General features: G+C 40.5%; 1 protein-coding gene and 1 long non-coding RNA gene across 7 annotated transcripts in view; one reads left to right on the plus strand and one right to left on the minus strand.

Moving 5' to 3' along the window:
- The window catches only part of LOC111863000 (protein O-linked-mannose beta-1,2-N-acetylglucosaminyltransferase 1-like), a 136,467-nt gene that overhangs the window by 105,749 nt on the left and 23,379 nt on the right, over positions 1-7,339 (minus strand). The window lies entirely within an intron of this gene.
- On the plus strand, positions 791-6,611 carry LOC111863002. Its single transcript, XR_002842527.2, has 4 exons — positions 791-968; positions 4,836-4,914; positions 5,300-5,453; positions 6,576-6,611. It is a non-coding gene; the product is annotated as an uncharacterized LOC111863002 (long non-coding RNA).

The following is a 7,339-nucleotide window of genomic DNA, read 5'->3' on the forward strand; positions in this document are numbered from 1 at the left end:
TTCTTACTTTTAAATTATTATATGATCCTAATGTGAACTAAGTCTTGTCCACATAGGAGAGGAACTCATCTATGCTATAAAAGCAATGTTTTAATAGAAATGTTTTCAAAGTAATTTTAAATTTACATAATGCTGGTATCTCTTTAATGTATTGCGGTAGGTGGTTTAGAAGACGAAGACCAAGATTATTGAAATTGTTTTTACACAAGCTTGTATTGCATGGAACAATGTATAAGTCCTCTTTCCTTCTTGTATTATATGAGTGTACATTTGCATTGGTTATGAAGGTATTCGAGTTGGATTTCATGTAAACTAGTGTTTCATATATATAGAGGCATGGTAGAGGTAATACGTGTAGTGATTTGAAATACTGTTTGCAGCTAGTAGTTTTGGTTACCTGCATTATGGCTCTAATGGCTCTCTTTTGTAACTTAAAAATCGACTCTGCGTTTGATGAATGACCCCAAAATATCAATCCATATGATAACAAGGATTGAAAGTATGCATGGTATAGAGTGTGAACAGTCTCGATCCCTAGCACTCTGCTGACTATTCGTAGGGCAAAACATATTTTACATAACTTGTTTGCTAGCTTTTGAGTATGTGTAGACCACTTTAAATTCTTGTCTAGCCATATTCCCAAAAATTTTGTGTATTCCACATTATTGATTTCTTTGCCATAAAATTTTATTGACGGGTATTCTAGGTACATCTTCTGAGTGTGATGGAAGGATATTGCTACCGTTTTCTCTATATTAATAATTAATTAAAATAATAAATATTTAAGAGAGTATCATTGAGTTGGAGACCTGTATCGACATACTATTTCACAGGTGAGCGGGAAATGACACCTCCAAGTTACGTAAACTGATACCCATCCCTATGATTGTGAATGTGAAGGATGTACCATGTGCAAGTACAGTAACTATGGAAATGGGATGTTGTGATTTGATAACACAGACCAGAGGGTCAGTTCAAGTTTGCCTGCGTTGGAGAATGTACTGCATGTTAGGTTTTTGTTTAAATAAGTTATCTGTTGCAAATACTGATAATTGTTATGAAAGAGAGAGAGTGGTAGTAGTGGCACAGAGCATTTAGTTGAAACAATGCGTTGCTTGCAGCAATTTATTGCATGATCATAAATCCGGTTCAAGGGGTTTCTCTGTGTTGGGCAGTTACTGTCTGTATTTGACCTTGTAAGTGTGGTTAGACAATAAGTCAAATGACAAGTGCTTCTGGTAGTATTCGGTAGTCTTTATCATGTGCCACGATAGCTTGCCAAGTAAGCATCACACCAGGGCACTCCTCCCATCCCAGAATTACCATCAGTGATGGCTTCAATTTGTCCATGTCTTGGCCTCAAACCCTAGCAGGAAAAATTTGTAGATTGATGCATATTCTATCTTAGCAATTTTGCCTTCTGTATGTCAGTAGGGACACCCTGTTTTGATGCAAGGTTCCTACACAAGTTATCATACAGATCAGGGCTAGAAAACCAGATGTCTGTGATTACAGTATACCTGATTCAGAAGGGGAGCCATTAGTTGTAAAAGTACTTTTTGGCCATATTAAAAAATAGTATCCTTCCCACTGTAAATTACCATGTTCCACAGTTAACCAGATTTAGATTAACTCAGTTCAGGTGATTTTATACCATATCTTAGCATGTTTTGTGGGGATATGTACCTTCCAAGCTGAATGTCCCTTCCACACCATGGGGAATATGTACGTTATGTATGTATGTAGAATGTTACTTACTGTTGAACTTGTGAGTTGCTTGTAAACTGAGAGAGGTGGGCTGTATTGCTGATGCATGGCGCTGCGAAGAACTGAAGTTCCTGTTGTATACTATCTCGTGGAAAATAAAATTTTGTGGCACCCCACACACACACACATAGCCTCTCCAGTGCAAACACTGCGGCACCCCACACACACACACATAGCCTCTCCAGTGCAAACACTGCGGCACCCCACACACACACACATAGCCTCTCCAGTGCAAACACTGCGGCACCCCACACACACACACATAGCCTCTCCAGTGCAAACACTGCGGCACCCCACACACACACACACATAGCCTCTCCAGTGCAAACACTTTGGAACTTCTCATCATCCTCACTGCAAAGCAGAAACAAAATGCCAGCATTAGTTTTCATCATCTTTCATAAAATAAAATATATCATTACAACTATTTACCACATATATTGGTACTTTCAGCCATTGTCAGGAGCATCTCACCGCGTGTTGAAATTCAACATGCAGCAAGGATCTCCTGACAATGGCTGAAAGTGACCAATATATGTAATAAATAGTTGTATTTCATACAATAAAATAGAACAGCAATAAACATTTTTATATCTAATTTTGACAGATGTAATTAATAAAAACTAAAAAATGTAATTTAATTAAGCTCTACACCATGAAGGCATATGGGGGAGTAAATGTATAAATCCACATTTTCTTGACCTCAGCATTAGTTGGAGGTTAGTGGTCAGCTTCACGCCCATGCCCCCAGGTACCCATTGGATACGAGGCTGGGTGGGCCCCATAGCCAGTCTGGACAATATGGAGGAGAGAAAATTCTTGACCTTACTGGGACTCAAACTCTGGCTCCTTGGTTTCTCAGCCCATAGGCAGTTGCTATATTTACTGCACTAACCCAGCTCACTAATAATACTGTATTTACAATAACTCTTATGAGCTTCAGTCTACTTCCATTAGGTGCAAGAACAAATGTTTTAAACCTTGTACAACTGAATTCAAAGTTTAACTTACCTTCTCCTTGTGGATCCTGCATGCAACCACTGCACTATCTCAGAAGCCCCATGTCACTATCAAATATTGACCAAACACATCCCTTCCTCTACCTCCTCATCTGCAAAGGAAGTTGACAGATTAATGGAACATACTGTACAGCGTTGTTAATTTTAGTGTTTCTCTAGATGTCTGCAGCAGTCATTCAGGCTGAACCCATGACATGTTTGTTAAACACTAGACCAGTACACTAGCCACCTCACAGGTGGGTGGTTGGAGGCAGACCACAGACAGACAAGTCTTGGACCTCACCATAGCTCAAGCAGTTAGTCACTGGCTTCCCACCACGGCAGCCCGGGTTCAATCCCGGGTCTAGTCAAGTGGGTCGTGTGGTGGACAAAGGGGTGCTGTGGCAGATTTTCTCCTAGAACTTCAGTTTCCCCTGCCAATCTTCATTTCACCAAATTCTCCATCATCATAATCACTTGGGGCAGGCTACAATAGGCCAATCAGTGGTCAACATGCCAAGTGGACCCAGTTGGGTTCCACTCCCCACTAAGAGAATTTAAATTTTAATTTTAATGACAAGTCTTCCTGGGGAAAATCAATAGTCAGCATACTGGCCTAGTATTCAAAAGGTGAAACAGTACAAATGTTCCAGAAATGTATATATTGTGACATGTTCCGCAACGGAGGACCCCTACCTCCCCAGCGGCACGTGGTGGTAACATAGCGCTCGCGTTACTATGGTAATAGGCGAGTCATCACCCTGCCACTCTCCCCACGGTGACATAACGCGCAACGCACGGTGACGTGCCGAGCAGAGCCGAAGTGAGCTGAGTCCCAGTGCACTGGTTGCTATGCAACGCGGATAAACAGTGGTTGCGATAGACGACGGTAGCAACAGTGATGCCTACCATGTGGTTGTTTTCTCGTTGCCCTGCTGAGGGTTTATAAGGGAGCTACACAGCCGCCGACGATAGTTCTCAGTTCGCAAGTTATGAGTTACAGACGCATGTGCGAGAATCAGTGATAGTTCGTGATAACCGAGTGTATTTGGAGTGTGTAACTCAGAGAGATTTGTATAGCTCCCGCGTTATTAATACGTGAAGACTCTTGAAGATAGTGTGAAGAGATTTGGTTGTAGGGTTTGTAAAGTGTGAAACCCGCAACTGTGTTATTATTAATTGTAGCCGTTACTTGTAGGTTGTTGAATAAACCAATTAACAATCTCTATGGCGTATTCAGTAACCCAACATGTTACACTAAGAAATATACCTCAGATAGCTGACATGTCTCACATGATATTCCAACAACAATCTCTTAATCTATATATAGTGGATGCACCTACCTCAGACCGCACAGTTCAGTCTAACATATGAGTTCTCAAACCCCCTCACCCCACACTGTCCCCCTCTATCATCTCACTACACTGCAGTCTGTCTCTGATCAGCATACTCCAAGCACCCTAATTTTTTTCTTCATTACTGATTAGGCAAATGCCTATCACATAATTTCTCCTGTTCAGTGTGTCATATCCCAAATCAAGGAATGCCCTGAAAACTACTGTACCAAGGATATTCAAATCTTCCTACCCAGAACAGGGTTCATGACCCGTTCCTGTTGGCAAAGAAGTTTCAAGTCAGAAGAAGTATAGTCAGAAGAATTCTGTCTTCTGGGCTATCATCCGAATTTCCAGGGAACATGTCACCTGAATCTTCAGGGTCAAGGAATAAATGAAACAGTAAGCCAGCATGAAGCAGGTAGGAAGCTTGGCTTTGTTACCTGCCAGTGCTGGTTTCTTGCTTTATATTCTTCAACCCTGAAGATGGAGGTGACATATTTCTGACTTTCGATAGACTACACGGCATTATATCCCAGATGACAGAACTCTTCAAAACCACTGCTGCCAGAAGCTCAAATCCTACACAGTATAGTAAGTACTTTACAATGCAGTAACGTTTTATACAGTGGTTGGTGGATAAGCAGTTCAGATTTCAGTCTATCTCAAGGTAATTTTTTAATTTTTGGATTGCGCATTTGCGTTCTGCTAATCTCATACAAAATTGACATTACAGGACTTTGAGAGAGAAATGATTGAAGAGAAGAAATGTCAGGAAGAAGGCAAACATGGAGCTTGGAATGAAGGTGAGATTGGTGAGTCATTATCAGATTCCTTATGTACAACATAGGACTATTCAGATTAAGAGATATTGACACTTTTAGTATTGGTTTTAATTGTGCGTTTATATTTTAAGTATTTCATAAATGGTGTACCATATTTAATCATATACTGCAGTTTTGTTAGGGGTTTTAATAGAAACACATTAATCGTTAATGTTTAATATTAGAAGCAGTAGGATAGTTGGTTGAGGCAGTATGCTACAAGCTGGAAGGTCGTGGGTTCAAATCCTGATGAGGTCGTTAATTTTTTTCAGTTGACCTAATCCTTCCAGCTGCACATGATGGTCAAGACAGGACGAAGTAAGCAAGCAAGACTGATTAAGGAATTTAATATACGGCATTGCTTTATCTTTTTCAGAGATGATGAAAAGTTTGGGCGTTGCGAGAGCTACAGTGGTCTGATCTCAGACTTCAAAGAAGAGGAGGGCTACAAACCAAATGTTAAACTCGACTACATACATGATGATGATGGACGTGTACTTAATGCAGAGGAGGCTTTCAGGTCAGCACAGGTAATAGCATACCTCTTTTTAAGATAGGTCACACTATCGAGGGTAGCCTGTCAAATGGGAGTACATTCTTTAGAGCAGAAAAAGTTTCGACAGTAATTGCTATTTTAAGAAAAATATTCCAAGGAGGAAGTAGCTTTTCAGTGGAAACAGGCAAGATTATGGGACTACCGTGTGTATCATCCATGTGTGTCATCCTCACGCTAATGTGTGAATCAAATGATGAGTTTATGTGAAACTCTGTATTCTCATCGTGCCACTCACATGTTCTTTTAGTTGTCTACCGTCAGCCATATTAACATGGTGACTGAGTTGGGAGCAACACTAGAGCCACTTAAATTAGGTCCTTAAGAAAAAGGTCCTGGGGTAAGCTGTTATACCCATTCAGAAGTTTCTGAGTTTGATCGCCACTCGCATCTGTGTACAGATTTTTCTGCTCACAGAAGATGCCTTCACATCTACCACAGTTTGAGCTTCAGGAATACAAAGGATACCCCCCCCCTGATGGGTTAGAGCCAATGTTAAATTGTAGGGCCCCTCTGCTGACCAGCACTATCATGATTATCCTCTCATGGGTGGTGAGATTATTGTCTTCCACCTCAGATGCTTTCAGTAGAACATTTTGATATATACGTGTTGTTTTGACTTCCCTTTTCTCCCATTCTGTATGTGACAGTTTGTAACTAGCCAACATATTGTGACATTTGAGTGTGTAAATACTTCGTACTTGATATAGTTTGTTGTGTAGGCATAGAATGTGGCAGAATGGTTCATTTTGCAGATAGTTTGCATGAATTAGGAAGAAACAAACCTTGAAATTATTATTGTCCCATTGTACTTTTATTAAAATATTTTGTGTTAATCATTTCAGTCCCTACAACTTTAATGTTCTGTAGCATGCCCATTTCTGGTTATTGGCTGTATGAAAGTTGCATTGGAAAACGGAATGTTACATATTTTTTACTATTTCACAAAATAACAGATTGAACTATATATGGATCATACCCTTGTTTATGGCTGAAACTTCAGGATGAAAGGATTTTACGTGTTACTTGGAAACATGGCCACATTCTGTAAGATCCTAAAATACAGTGACTTTAATGTTGTCTCTCTTTCTCATTTCAGATACCTGTCTCATGAATTTGATGGAGAAGAACCTGGCAAAAATAAAGTGGAGAAACGAATGAAGAGAACTGAACAGGAGGGTGTGAGTATCAGTCCAGATCTGGTCATGGGCTCTTATTTCTAATACAAGCCGGAAGGTCTTGGGTTCAAGTCCTGATGAAGTCATTGGATTTTTCAATTGACCTAATCCTTCCAGCCACACTGTGGCCCTGAAGTTGACTCAGCCTCTAATGGAAATGAGTACCAGGAATATTCTTGGGGGTAAAGGGCAGCCGGCGCATAGGGCTGACAACCTTACCGCCATCTGTAAGCTGATTGTCTAGAATATGTGGGAACCTCAACATCTCACAACCCTATGGGCCCCCACGGCATGTTACAGGGATACCTTTACTTTACTTTAGTATATTGTAGCACCCTGCTGCACTTCATTTAGTACAAAATTGTTTCACAGTCTCACGTGCAGCATGTCTTTCTGTAAAACTTCATAAAGTTATTCACTACATGTTTTGACCTATAAGGTCATTTATCAGGTGTTTTAAAATTATAAATGAGGAAACTGCTGTGCTTCCATATTGTGGTTGTTGGGCATCACTATGCGGTCCCTTCTATGCGCATGTATATACAAAGTGGCGGGTTGTTATGCTGCGTGTCTCTTGCACTGCATGACACAGCAGGCAGATCAGTCAGCCACTTTGTATATACATGCGCATAGAAGGGACTGCATAGTGATGACCAACAACCACAATATGGAAGCACAGCAGTTT

Source organism: Cryptotermes secundus, unplaced genomic scaffold (assembly GCF_002891405.2).
Source record: "Cryptotermes secundus unplaced genomic scaffold, Csec_1.0 scaffold1016, whole genome shotgun sequence".
NCBI classification, from domain to species: domain Eukaryota; kingdom Metazoa; phylum Arthropoda; class Insecta; order Blattodea; family Kalotermitidae; genus Cryptotermes; species Cryptotermes secundus.